Genomic DNA, 14,133 nt, shown 5'->3' on the forward strand with positions numbered 1-14,133 from the left:
TAAATGGACATTCCAGAATATAGATGTGATTATATAGTCTTAAACTAATTATTATTAAACCAAGATTGCTGAAAAATCAATGATGCATTTGTTATAGAGTATAACTCATTGTTTACAGTATGTTTTAGGTGATATCATCATAACAGTAGAAGGTGATCAAAGTATTCCAGGTAAATTTATATAGCAGTGAAGAATTACATGCCTTCTGTGGACATTTTATAAGTGCATTTTATATTGCAATAAATCTTTTTCTCTTTAAATTGTGTACTAAATTGTTTTCTAGCATAAGGTTTTTTTAAAAACGTTTGGATAATTCTGCATAATGCAATGTCTGGTAATAGGCTAGAAATCCCATTGATCTATGCATTTAATTCACCTATCTAAATCAAGGATTTTAAATATTTTGTAACCTAGGCAAATTGTGCTTAATTTAGATTAGAACTTTCCTACTGCTGCAGCAATAATGAAAATGCCATGAGTTATACAGTCCTGTGATAAAAGCTCCCCCTGTACAATAGAATGACCAACATACTTGACGCTAAACTCTTCACATACTTGCCACCCATCCAACAAATACTGAATGCATTCCCGTGTACAGTTCACCACCAGACTGATCTTTTTCTAAGGCCAAATTACAAAAGATGGAGAGTTGTCTTTAAAGGGGCTGATTTTAGAAACTTAAGAGTTAAAAAAAAAAACTCTTTAAGGTATTTCTACTCAGAACTATAATGTGCCTGAGACACATATTGTAGTTTGGTATATATCCTTTGCATACACAGCCATACATTATAAGGATGAGAGGTTCTTTTTTAAAAAGTACGGGTTCTGGGGCTTTATATACAGAGGTTTTGATAAAATAGGTGGACCCAGGAATTACATAGTTTCATAAATGAGTCATGTGTTGCCATGACTGGGTACAGTTTGCCTTATGATACAAATTTTTTTTCTCCCCATTCAGTCAACAATCTTCTTTAGTACTGTGTACTGGTATATAGTAGTTATCAATAGAGGTAACATCTCATACAGAATAAAATCTAGTTCTTACTGTTTGTTGCCCATCAGCTTCTGCATGACTTGGTTCATGGCTCTCTTCCACCTCGGTCAGTTGGCTCCAGTTCATTAGCTGCTTGCTGTACCTCGATAGACCAAGAATGCTGCTGCCTCAGGAGGACTGAATGCACTGTTCCCCACACTGGATCACTAATCCAGTATCTACATGTGGTTCCTCCTTCACTTAACTCAGGTCTCTACTCAAGTGTCATCTCCTTAGAGAAGTCTTCCCTGACATCGAAATCTGATTGTATTCCCTGTCCTCACCTTAATCCTGTCTTACTTTTCCTCAAAGCACTCAGGAATTATCGATCTATGCATATTGTTAGTCTCTTCCACTAAAATACAAGCTCAGGGGGAAAGGACTTGGTTTTATTCACTGCGGCATCCTCAGCACCTACAGCAGTGTCTAGGACAGTGGATACTTTATTTGTAGAATGAATAAAAGAATGAGAGATTTTACCTTTCCTTGAACAGTGGGGAAAAGAGCACATCCCAGCAGTGGTTGGTGTAGCACAGAGGCTACACACTGCATCCTGGCCAGAGCAAACATCACTAGTGCAGACAGAGCCTCTTGTCCTCTGGACCATGGTTTCTACCACAAAAGACGAGTATCAACTCATTCCAGAGCAGCAAGTGCTTCCGGTGGGGATCTTTATTCAGCAGACTGCTCTGGAAAGGCCAAGACCAGCCTCCATTCAACTGCCAGTGCAGCTCTACCACCATTAGCATTTGCTAGGATTCAGCCAGGCTGTGGGAATTCCTGGATGCGTAACGGGAAGAGGCAAGCTATGCAGGTTAAATTGTATTTCTTAGTTTCCAATTACCAAGCTGTATGGATGAAACAGCATGGGTCATTTGTGTGTATGTGTGTGTGATGCTGCCACTTACTGGCTAAATGACGGAATTGGTTATGTATTCTACCATACCATAAACTACCTCCAATATTTAGTGGTTTAAAACAACAGCAGTCATGTTCCGCAAGTCTACAGTTGGTTGACCTCTCATATAGTCACGGCTGACAGGTTGGCTGGTCTAGGATGATGTTACCTGAGATGACTTGTCTCTCTGCTCTGCATGATCTCTCAGCAGCAGCACGTTAGCCCAGGCTTTTCTCATGGCAGTGGCAGTGTTGTGAGAGAGAGTAGCACCCAAGGACTCTTGAGACCCAGGCTAGGAGCTACAACATCACTTTTGGTGCATTCTACTGAGTAAAGCAAGTAACAAGGCCATCCTAGATCTAAGAGCTTGGGAAATAGACTGTACCTCCTGATGAGAAATATTGCGAAGGGCATGTATGTAGGGAAGAGTGGACTATTGCAATTTAATACAATGAACATTAGGAAGAAGTTACTTAACCTTTGGGGGCCTCAATTTCCTCAATAAGGAAAAGATAGAATCTACCTTATAGAGTTATTAAATGAGATCATGCTCATAACACAATGCTTGGCACAGCAGTTAGCTCTCAACAATAATAGGGAAGATGATGATTAGACGATGACATAGAGTACAGTGGTAAAGGTTATAGGCTGATGTCAGATGCCTGAGGTAAAAATCCAAGCTCTGCAATTTCTTAGCTGCATAACCTTGGGCAAGTTACTTCACTTCAAGTTCCTCATCGGTAAAATATGGATAATGATATTACCAAATTCACAGGTTTGTTATAAGCACTTTGAGCAGTGTTCATAATCATTTAATAAAACCAGTGTACTATACAACTTTTTAAAAATTACAAGTTTATAAATTAACATTATTTTTAATTGTTAATGGGGTACTATGAGAACCCAGAGGAGAGGCTACCTTTTTCTATCTGGGGAATCAGAGAAGACTGTGGAGTGGATACTTGCACTGAATCTTAAAGAACTGATATGTGTTTGCCAGGTGGACAAAGCAGGTCAGAGCATTTCAAGCAGAAGAAAAGAATGGGTAGTATGCATAAATACACAGATAGCCATGTCATGTTTAAGAAATTCCAAGAAGTGCAGTTTGGTTGGGAGAAAAGCATATTTCAGACTGGGTGGCTAATGAGAACCAGAAAAATCTAGTCATCTGCATGTGGATGATATTTGAAACTCCGTAATTGGACAAGATAGGTATGTCCAGTAAGAAGAAAGAGTTATCTAGGACAGGATCATCAATATTAACAGGGTATGAGGGGGGCAGAGAAGTATTCAAAAGAAACTGAGGAACAGAGGCAGGAGGAAAACCAGGAAGCCAAGAAAAAAGTTGAGAAAGAAGGGATGGAATTCTCTCCAAATTGAAAATGAAACCAGGTGACTGCTTTCACCAAGAGCAGAGCAGGTAATTCAGATCAAACCTCCTCCTGAGGAAAACTAGGGGAAAAAATCTGCTCGAAGGCATCAGAACACTCACAAGGTAGTCAAGAAATATAGAGCAAGATCTAGGAAAAGATAGAACTCTAAAAAGATGAATCCAGCATCTGGGGACTGCTATTTCTCTGGGGGTACTTGCCATTTCTGGAAGGAGCTATAAATAGGCCTGTATATGTATTGAGCATCTTTTCATATGCTTATTGACCACTTGTACATATTGAAGAAATTTCTATCCAGATCCTTTACTCATTTTTCCATTTATTTTTTTATTGAGTGGTAGGAGTGCTTTCTACATTCTGGATAGCAGATTCTTATCACATATATGATTTTCAAATACACCATTCTATGGATTGTCTTTTCATTCTCTTAATAATGTTCTTTGAGACACAAAAGTTTTTAATTTTCATTAAGTCTAATTTATATATATATATATTTTTTGGTTGCTTGTGCTTTGGGTGTCATCTAAGAAACTGTTGCCTCATTCAAGAAGAAACTCTGTTCTTTTAAGAGTTTCATAATTTCGCTCTTATCTTTAGGTATTCCATCCATTTTGAGTTTATTTTAGTATATAATGTGAGGTAGGGGTCCATCTTCACTCTTTTGCTTGTAGGTGTTCAGGTGTCCCAGCACTATCCGTTAAAATGACTATTCTTTCTCCCTTTGAATGGTCTTGGCAAGTCAATTGACCATATATGTGAGAGTTAATTTCTCAATTATCATCTTTATGCCAGTACCACGTTGTCCTGATTACTGGCTAAATGTCTTGATCACTGTAGTTTTGTAGTAAGTTTTGAATTCAGGAAGTGTGAGTCCTCCAACTTTGATCTTTTTTAAAGATTATATTGGCTTTCTGGTTCCCTTACATTTCCAAGTGAATTTTAGGATCAACTTGTCCATTGCCGCAAAGAAGCCAGCTGAGATTTTGCTAAGGATTTTACTGAATCTGTAGATCATTTAGAAAATACTGCCATCTTAACCCTAAGGCTTACAATCCATAAACATAGATGGTCTTTCCATTTATTTGTCTTTAATTTCTTTCAACAATGATTTGTGGAGTTTAGTGTACAATCTTGTAGTTCTTTGACTAATTTATTCCTAAGTATTTTATTCTTTTTGATGTTGTAAGCGAAATTGTCTTAGTTTCCTTTTCGGATTGCTCATTGCTAATGTATAGAAATACAACTCATTTTCATGTGTTGATCTTGTATACTGCAACTGTGCTAAATTTATTTATTAACTCTAATAGGTTTTTTTTTTTCCCCTCTGTGCATGTGGATCCTTTCGAGTTTTCCATTAATGAGACATGTCATCAGCAAATATATAGTTTTACTTTTTTTCTAGCCTGGATTCCTTTCCTTCCTTCTCTTCCTTTCCCTTCCTCCCCTTCCTGTGTGTTACTCCCTCCTTTCTTCTCTCTTCCCCTTTCTGCCCTCCTCCTCTCCCTTCTCCTGCTTCTTCTTTTGTTTTGCGTGATAGCCCAGCTAAAATCTCCAGTACAACATTGGACAGAAAGGGAAGAGAGGACATCCTTGTTGTGTTCCTGATCTCAGAGAAAAAGCTTTCAGTCTTTCACCATTAAATATGATGTTCTGTTTTTGTTTGTTTTTTTATGGATGTGCTTTATCAGATTGAGGATGTTACCTTCTATTCTTTATTTCTGAGTGAATTTATCATGAAAGAATATTGAATGTTGTGAAATGCTTTCTCTGCATCTATTGATACGATCAATCATGTGGGTTTTGTCTTATTCTATTTAAATGATGTAGTACAGTTACTGATTTTTGTATGTTGAACCAACCTTTCATTCCCAGGATAAATGCTACTTGGTTTTGGTGTGTAATCCTTTTTATATGGATTTTTGTGTTTACAATTGGGCACTGCTTTTGCTGCATCCCATAAGTTTTGTTGTGTGTGCATGTCTTTTAGACAGAGAGAGAGAGAGCGCTGTGGGGAGTGGGCAGAGAATCTTAAGCAGGCTCCATGCCCAGCGTGGAGCCTAACACAGGGCTTGATCTCACAATCCTGATATCATGACCTGAGCTGAAATCAAGAGTTGGATTCCCAACCAACTGAGCCAGCCAGGTGCCCCTGTTGTGTGTTTTTCATTCATCTCAAAGCATTTTATAATTTGCCTTGTGATTTCTTATTGGCGCATCATATTTTTAGGAATGTGTTATTTAATTTATACATATTTGTGAATTTCCCAAATTTCCTTCTGTTATTAATTTCTAATTTAATTCTTCTGTGGCTGGAGTACAAGTTTTGTATGATTTCAATCCCTTGAAATTTATTGAGACCTGTCCTATTTACTGGAACTGGTAAATGTTACTTTATTTGGTACATGGGTCTTTGCAAATGTGACTAAGCTAGGGATTTTGAGACCAGGAAATTATCCTGGATTATCTAGGTGGGCCCTAAATATAATAACATGTATCCTTTAAGGAGAGGCAGAAAAAATTTGACTACAAAATTAAGAACAGAAGCTAATGTTAAGATGGAGACAGAGATTGAAGTGATGTGGCCACCAGCTAAAAATGCTGGCAACCAATCAATGCTGGAGCAAGAAATGGATTCTCCTCTAGAGCTTTTGGAGGGTTTGCAGCCATGTCCACACCTTGATTTTGGTCAACAGTATTGATTTTGGACTTCTAACCTCTAAAATTTTGAGGGAATTAATTTCTATTGTTTTAAGTCATCAAGGTTGTGTCAATTTGTGACACCAGCCACAGGAAACTAATACCCTTCTTTTATGGACTAACATATGGTCTATCCTAGAGAATTATTCATGTGCAGCTTAGAATAATGTGTATTCTGCTTTTGTTGGGTGGAGTGTTCTATAGATTCTGTGAGGTCTATTTGATTTATAGTGCTATTCAAGTATTCTATTTCCTTGTCATCTTCCACCTAGTTGTTCTATCCATTAAGTGTGGCATTAAAATCTGCAGCAATTATTGTTGAATTGTCTATTTTCTTTCTCAATTGTGTCTGTTTTGCTTCATGTATTTTAAGATTCTGTTGTTAGGTGAATATCTGTTAGTAATTGTTGTATTTTCTTGATAGTTTGACTCTTTTAGCATTACAAAAAGGTTCTTTGTTTATAGTAAGAACTTTAGCCTCAAAATCTATATTGTCTAGTATTGGTAGAGCTACTCCAACTCTCTTTTGGTTACTATTTGCATGGTATATCTTTTTCAATCCATTTACTTTCAACCTATTCCCATCTTTAAGTATAAAGTGAGTCTTTTTTAGACAGAATACAGTTGGATCATGTATTTTTGTCCATTTTCCAATGTCTCCATTTAGTTGGAGTGTTTAATCCATTCACATTTAATGTAGTTACTGAGAAGGTAGGAATTACATCTGTTATTTTGCTATTTATTTTTCTATATGTTATGTTATTTTTGATACTCATTTCACCTATTACTGCCAATATCAGATATATTTTCATGTTCTATTTTAATTTCCTTATCATTTCTTTTACCATATTTTAAAAATTATTTTCTTACTGATGCTCTACAAATTACAATTGACATCTTATAAAAGTCTAGTTTGGAGTAATATCAACTTAATTTCAATAGTTTCTGTATAAGTCTGTGCCCTGTCCACTTCTTTGTGCCATTATTGTCATACAAATTATATCTTTAAACACATGAGATGCCCACCAACACAGATTTATAATTATTGCTTTATTTACTTATCTTTTAAATGAGATAGGAGAAAAAGAGCCACAGACAAAATATATATTTATAATGTATTCTATATTTACCTATTGCCTTTACTGGAACTTTTTAATTTCTTCCTATGGATTTGAGTTACTCTTTAGTGTCCCCTGGTAGCAGCCACAAAGATTAGGGCACCAGATAGGACTTGAGCTCTTTTCTGGATGACAGCAATTATTACAATACCATGGGGCCAGGAACACAAGCTCCCCTGCCTCCAGAGCCAGTCAGTTCCACAGGTGTATCCTGGGCAACAGCCACAAAGATCAGGGCACCACACATGTAAAAGCTCCCTTTTGGGGCTACTGGTGCTCTGGAGCACAGAAAAGGGAGAGCATGAAGATGGTGCCCACCAGTCTCTGTCCCTGAAGAATGTTCCAGCTGGCTCCAAGATGTATTAAATTAGATACTTGCCTCTCAGGCCAGAGCTTTAATATAAGTAGGTGAGCTTCCTTCACTTTAAGTCTGGGTGGGTACAATTGGTTGCCTCTGAGCTGAGACCTGGGGTAGGTGAGTCCAGGTGCACAGAACTATAAGAGCTATCTTCCTGATTGCTACAATCTATGAGTCTAGGGACAAGCCCCCTCTTTTTTTCCAGAGCTAGATGTTTTGGGGGCTCATCTCTAAGATGCAAGCCCTAAAAGTTGGGGTGCATGATGGGGGTTCACACCCTTTGCTCCCTGGGGAGAAGCTCTGGGTTTTGAGCTTTCTCCCGGTTGTGGGTCTCTGTGCTGGGGGTGGGGTTTTTGGTGAAATGTGTCCCCACCTCTCCCACCTGTTTTGATGTGGCTTTCTTCACATTTGCCTGATGTGTAGTTGTCATTCAGACAGCCCTTAGGTTTGTTTTTTTTTTTAAAGATCTTATTTATTTATTCATGAGAGAGAGAGAGAGAGGGGCAGAGGCAGAGGGAGAAGCAGGCTCCCCGCAGAGCAGGGAGCCCGATGCGGGACTTGATCCTAGGACCCTGGGATCATGACCTGAGCCAAAGGCAGACGCTTAACCGACTGAGCCACCCAGGCGTCCCTTTTTTTTTTTTTTTTAAAGATTTTATTTATTTATTTGACAGAGAGAGACACAGCGAGAGAGGGAATACAAGCAGGGGGAGTGGGAGAGGGAGAAGCAGGCTTCCCGCAGAGCAGGGAGCCCAATGCAGGGCTCGATCCCAGGACCTGGAATCATGACCTGAGCCGAAGGCAGACACTTAATGACTGAGCCACCCAGGCACCCCCCTTTAGGTTTTTTAAAGAGGAAATTGTTCCATATGTAGCTATAGACTCAGTGTGTCCGTGGGAGGGTCCTATGTTGCCATCTTGAATCTGGTTTTCATGTTTGGTACCCTCGTTTTTACAGTTGGCACCCAGGGGATGCCTCTTAATTGCCTAGCTCTGATTGGCCATGGGTCTTGCATTCCTGGGTCCCATGGAACTGTGGCAATTGGAGAGATAGTTCTTAGCAGGTTGCCATTCCCAGGGCATTGCACAGAAAGGAGACTGAGGCACACTCCCCAGTCTTTCTGTGAAGGAGGCCTCTGGTTGTCCTGGAACTTTAACCTAATGATCAGGATTTAGGTTTATCACACACCTAGTAGACCATGAAGCTGCTCTTAAGGAACATGGGCTGTAGACACAATCTTGGTACTCTCCTTTTGCCTTGCTCCAGCTCACTAGTATCTCCGAGAAAAGAACTTATTCCCTCATCTGGAGCCCCAATTTTTGTGACTGCTGCCCAGGGGATACTGCCAGATTGCCTAACTAGTGGAACTTACACCTGTAGTCCCACAACACTATATATATTTGCATACTTTTAAAAGCTGCTGCCTGAGGGCCTGGCCTCCAAATAGCCTGAATCTACATGTTGAGATGTTCCTCTTAGGGAAACTGACAAGTGCTGGCAGGCATATCATCAACTACTGGGAGCTTTTAAAAGTATAATAGGTTGCTTGGATGAGCACAAAATTTTGAGTGATGACAAAGAGTTGGGTCAGGTTTGAATGACAAGGTTTGGCTTCTATACAAGGACACTCCTTCATGACTGGGAGAGATGGTTGTTTCATCTACTGTAAGAAATCAACAGAGAGTTAAGCAAAATGAAGAAACAGATGAATATGTTCCAAAAAAAAGAACAATATAAAATCTGAAAAAAACAAAACAAAACCTTAAAGAAATAGAGATAAGTAATTTGCCTCATAAAGAGTTCAAAGTAATGGTCATAAAGATGCTCATCAAACTGGGGAGAGGAATGGATGAACACAGTGAGAATTTCAACAAAGAGATGGAAAATATAAGAAAGTACAAAACAGAAATCACAGAGCAGAATAATACAATTACTAAGCTGAAAAATACACTAGAAGGGTTCAATAGTAGAATAGATGAAGCAGAAGAAAAGATCAGTCAACTCAAAAAGAAGGCAGTGGAACTCACCCAATCAGAGCAGCAAAAAAAAAAAAGAATGAAAAAAAAGGGGCTTATAGGACAACATCAAGCATACTATAATTTGCATTTTAGGGGTCCTAGAAAGAGAAGAAAGAGAAAGGGGCAGAAATTTTGTTTGAAGAAATAAAGGCTGAAAACTTCCCTAACCTGGGAAAGGAAACAAACATCCAGATCCAGGAAGCCCAGAAAGTTCTAAATAAGAGGAACCTAAAGAGACTGACACCAAGACACATTATAATTAAAATATCAAAAGTTATTAAAAGCAACAAGAGAAAAACAACTTGTTACATACAAGGGAACACCTCTAAGATTTTAGGTAGGTTTTCCAGCAGAAACTTTGCAGGCCAGAAGAGAGTCGCACGGTATATTCAAAATGCTGGAAGAGAAAAACCACAAACTTCCAACCAAGAATACTCTACCTGGCAAAGTTATCATTCAGAAATGAAGGAGAGATAGAGTTTTTCAGATGAGCAAAAGCTAAAGGAGTTCATTACCACTAAACTGGAATTACAAGAAATGTTAAAGGAACTTTAAGCTGAAAGAAAGGGCACTAATTAGTAACAAGAAAACATGAAAAAATAAATCTCACTGGAACAGTGTATATATATAATAAAGGTAGTGGATTAATCACCACTTATAAACCTAGTATGAAGTTTAAAACATAAAAGTAGTAAAAATAACTATGATTGCAGTAATTATTTAAGAGATACACAAGATAAAAATATGTAAAATGTAACATCAAAAACAGAAAACAACAACAACAACCCAGAAAACATTGGAGGATAGGGAGACCACAAAATGCTGAGCTTTAGAATAGGATCCAACTTAAGTTTTTATCAATTTAAAATAGACTGTTATAAGTTGTTATATGGAAGCCTCATTGTAACCACAAAGCAAAAACCTATAGTAAATACACAAAAGATAAAGAGAAGGGAAAATAAAAAAAAAACCTCAAAGTCATCAAACCACAAAAGAAAAACAAGAGAGCAATGGAAGAAGAAAGGAACAGAGAGGAACTACAAAAGCAGACAATAAGCAATTAATAAAGTGGCAATAAGTACACACTTATCAGTAATTAATTTAAAAGTAAATGAACTAAATTCTCCAATCATAAGAAACAGAGTGGTTGAATAGATAAAAACAAAACAGAACAAAACCAAAAAAAACAAGACCCATCTATATACTGCTTACAAGAAACTCACTTTAGATGTAAGGATACATACAGAATGAAAGTGAAGGGATGGAAAAAGCTATTGCATGCCAATGGAAGCCAAAAGAAAGCTGGGGTAGGTCTACTTATATCAGATAAAATACACTTGAAAACAAAGACTGTAATAAGAGATAAAGATGGATGCTAACTAATGATAAAAGCAACAATCTAACAAGAGGATATAACATTTGTAAATATTTATGCATCCAAAATAGAAGCACCTAAAGACCTAAAGGGAGAAATAGATAGCAACATAATAAAAGTAAGGAATTTTAATACCCCACTTACATCAATGGATAGATCATCCAGAGAGAAAATCAGTAAGAAAACATCAGCCTTACATGACACATTACATCAGATGAACTTAACAGATATAGAACATCCTATCCAAAAGCATCATAATACACATCCTTCTCAAGTGCATGTAGAACCATTCTGGGATAGGTCATATGTTAGGCCATAAAATAAGTTTTAACAAAATTAAGAGGATTGAAATAATATAAAGTATCTTTTCCAACCACAACAGTATGAAACTAGAAATTAATGACATGAATAAAACTGAAAAATTCACAAATATGTAGAAATTAAGCAACATGCCACTGAAAAATGAATGGGTCAAAGAAGAAATAAAAAGATAAAAAATACCTTGAGACAAAGGAAATGGAAATATAACACAAAAATTTGTGAGATGCAGCAAAAGCAGTTCTAAGAGAGAAGTTCATAGTGATAAATGCCTATCTCAAGAAATAAGAAAAGTCTCAAATAAACAACTTAACTTTATACCTTAAGGAACTAGGAAAAGAAGAACAATGGATGCCCAAAGTTAGTAGAAGAAAGGAAATAACAAAGATAAGAGCAAAAATAAATGAAATAAAGATTAAAAGAGGACCAATGAAACTAAGAGCTTGTTCTCTGAAAAGATAAATAAAATTGGCAATCCTTTAGCCTGACACACCAGGAGAAAAAGGAGAGATAACGCAAATAAATAATATCAGATAGAAGAGAGAAGATGTTACAACCGATACCACAGAAATACAAAGAATCATGAGACTACTATGAACATTTATACACATACAAATTGGACAATATAAAAGAAATGGATACATTTCTGGAAACATACAACCTGCCAAGACCAATCATGATGACATAGAAAATTTGAACAGATAAATTACTAATAAGGAGATTGAATCAGTAATCAAAAACCTTCCAACAAGCAGAAGTCCAGGACGAGATGGTTTCACTAACGAATTCTACCAAACATTGAAAAAAGAATTAATACCAATCCTTCTCATACTCTTCCAAAAATAGAGGGAAGGAACTCTTCCAAACTCATTTTATGTCAGCATTACTCTGATACCAAACCAGACAAGGATGCCACAGGAAGAGTACATTACAGGTCAATAACCCTGATGAACAAGATACAAAAATCATCCACAAATATTAGCAAACTGAATTCAATAATGCATCAGAATGATCATACACTGATCAAGTAGGATTTATTCCAGGCATGCAAAGATGCTTCAACATCTGCAAACCAGAGAATGTGACACACCATATTAACAAAAGTAAGGATAAAAATCATATGGTAATCTTGATAGATGCAGAAAAAGCATATGACAAAGTTCAACATCTGCTCATGATGGAAACTCTCAACATCCACTTATGATAAAAACTCTCATCAAAGTGGGTATAAAGGCCATATGTGAGAGGCCCACAGCTAGCATCAACTCCATGGTGGAAAGCTGAAAGCCTTTCTTCTAAGATCAGAGAAATGAGAAAGATGGCCACTTTCGCCACTTTTATTCAACACAGTATTGGAAATTCTAGCTAGAGCAATTATACAGGAAAAAGAAATAAAAGGCATCCAAATTGGAAAAACAGAAGTAAAACTGTCACTATTTGCAGATGACCTATTATATATATAAAACCCTAAAGACTCCAGCAAAAAACTGTGAGAACCAATAAGTAAAATAAGTAAATTGCAGGAAAACACAAAATCAATACATAAAAATCTCTTGTGTTTCTATACACTGATATGAACTCTCAGAAAGAGAGTAAAGAAAACAATCCCATTTACAATTGTGTCAAAAAGAATAAAATACCCAGAAATAAATTCAACCAAGGATGGGAAAACCTATATATTGAAAACTACAAGATGATAATGAAAGAAATTGAAGACACAAATAAGTGGGAAGATATATCATGCTCATGGACTGGAAGAATCAATATTGTTATAATGTCCAAACTACCCAAAGCAATCTACAGATTTAATGCAATCACTATTAAAATTATGATGGCATTTTTCAAAGAAATAGAACAAATAATCCTAAAACTTGTATGGAACCACAAAAACCCACATAGCCAAAGCAATCTTGAGAAAAGAACAAAGCTGGAGGCATCATTTTCCCTGATTTCAAACTACATTACAAAGCTATAGTCATCAAAACGTATGGTATTGGCATACAGATCACTAGAACAGAATAGAGAGCTCAGAAACAAACCCATGCATGTATGGTCAATTAATTTATGACATAGGAGCCAAGAATGTACAATGGGAGAAAAAAAGGTCTCTTCAAAAAGTGGTGTTGAGAAAACTGGACAGTCACATGCGAAAGAATAAAACTGAACTACTACTTTACACCACATACAAAAATTAACTCAAAGTAAAGACTTCAAAGTAAGACCTGAAACTATAAAACTACTAGAAGAAAACATAGGTGGTAAGTTCCTTGACATAGGTATTGGTGATGATATTTTGAATCTGACATTAAAAAAAAAAGCAACAAAAGCAAAAACAAACTATTAGAACTACATCATACTAAAAAGCTTTTGTACAGCAAAGGAAATCATCAACAAAATGAAAAGGCAACCTACTAATTGGGAGAAAATAGTTGCAAATCATGTTCTGATAAGGGGTTAATATCCAAAATGTATAAAGAACTCACACAACTCAATAGCAAAAAGACCAAAAAACCAAAAAAAAAAAAAAAAACCAATTAAAAAATGGGCAGAAGATATGAATAGACATGAATGGATAAAGATAATGTGTCACACACACACACACACACACACACAGGAATATTATTCAGCCATAAAAAGTAATGAAATCTTGCCATCTGCAACAACATGGATCTAGAAAGTAGAATGTTCAGCCAAATGTCAGTTAGACAAAGACAAATACCATATGATTTCGCTCATATGCGAAATTTAAAAAACAAAACAATGAACAAAGGGAGAATACAGAAAACCAAGAAATAGATTTTGCACAGAGAACAAACATATAGTTACCAGAAGGGAGGTAGGGGGGTGGGGGGTGGGAGCACCTGGTGAAGGGGATTAAAAGGACACTTATCTTGATAAGCACTGAGTTATATATAGAAGTTTTGAA

This window comes from Neomonachus schauinslandi, chromosome 5 (assembly GCF_002201575.2).
Source record: "Neomonachus schauinslandi chromosome 5, ASM220157v2, whole genome shotgun sequence".
Lineage (NCBI taxonomy): Eukaryota > Metazoa > Chordata > Mammalia > Carnivora > Phocidae > Neomonachus > Neomonachus schauinslandi.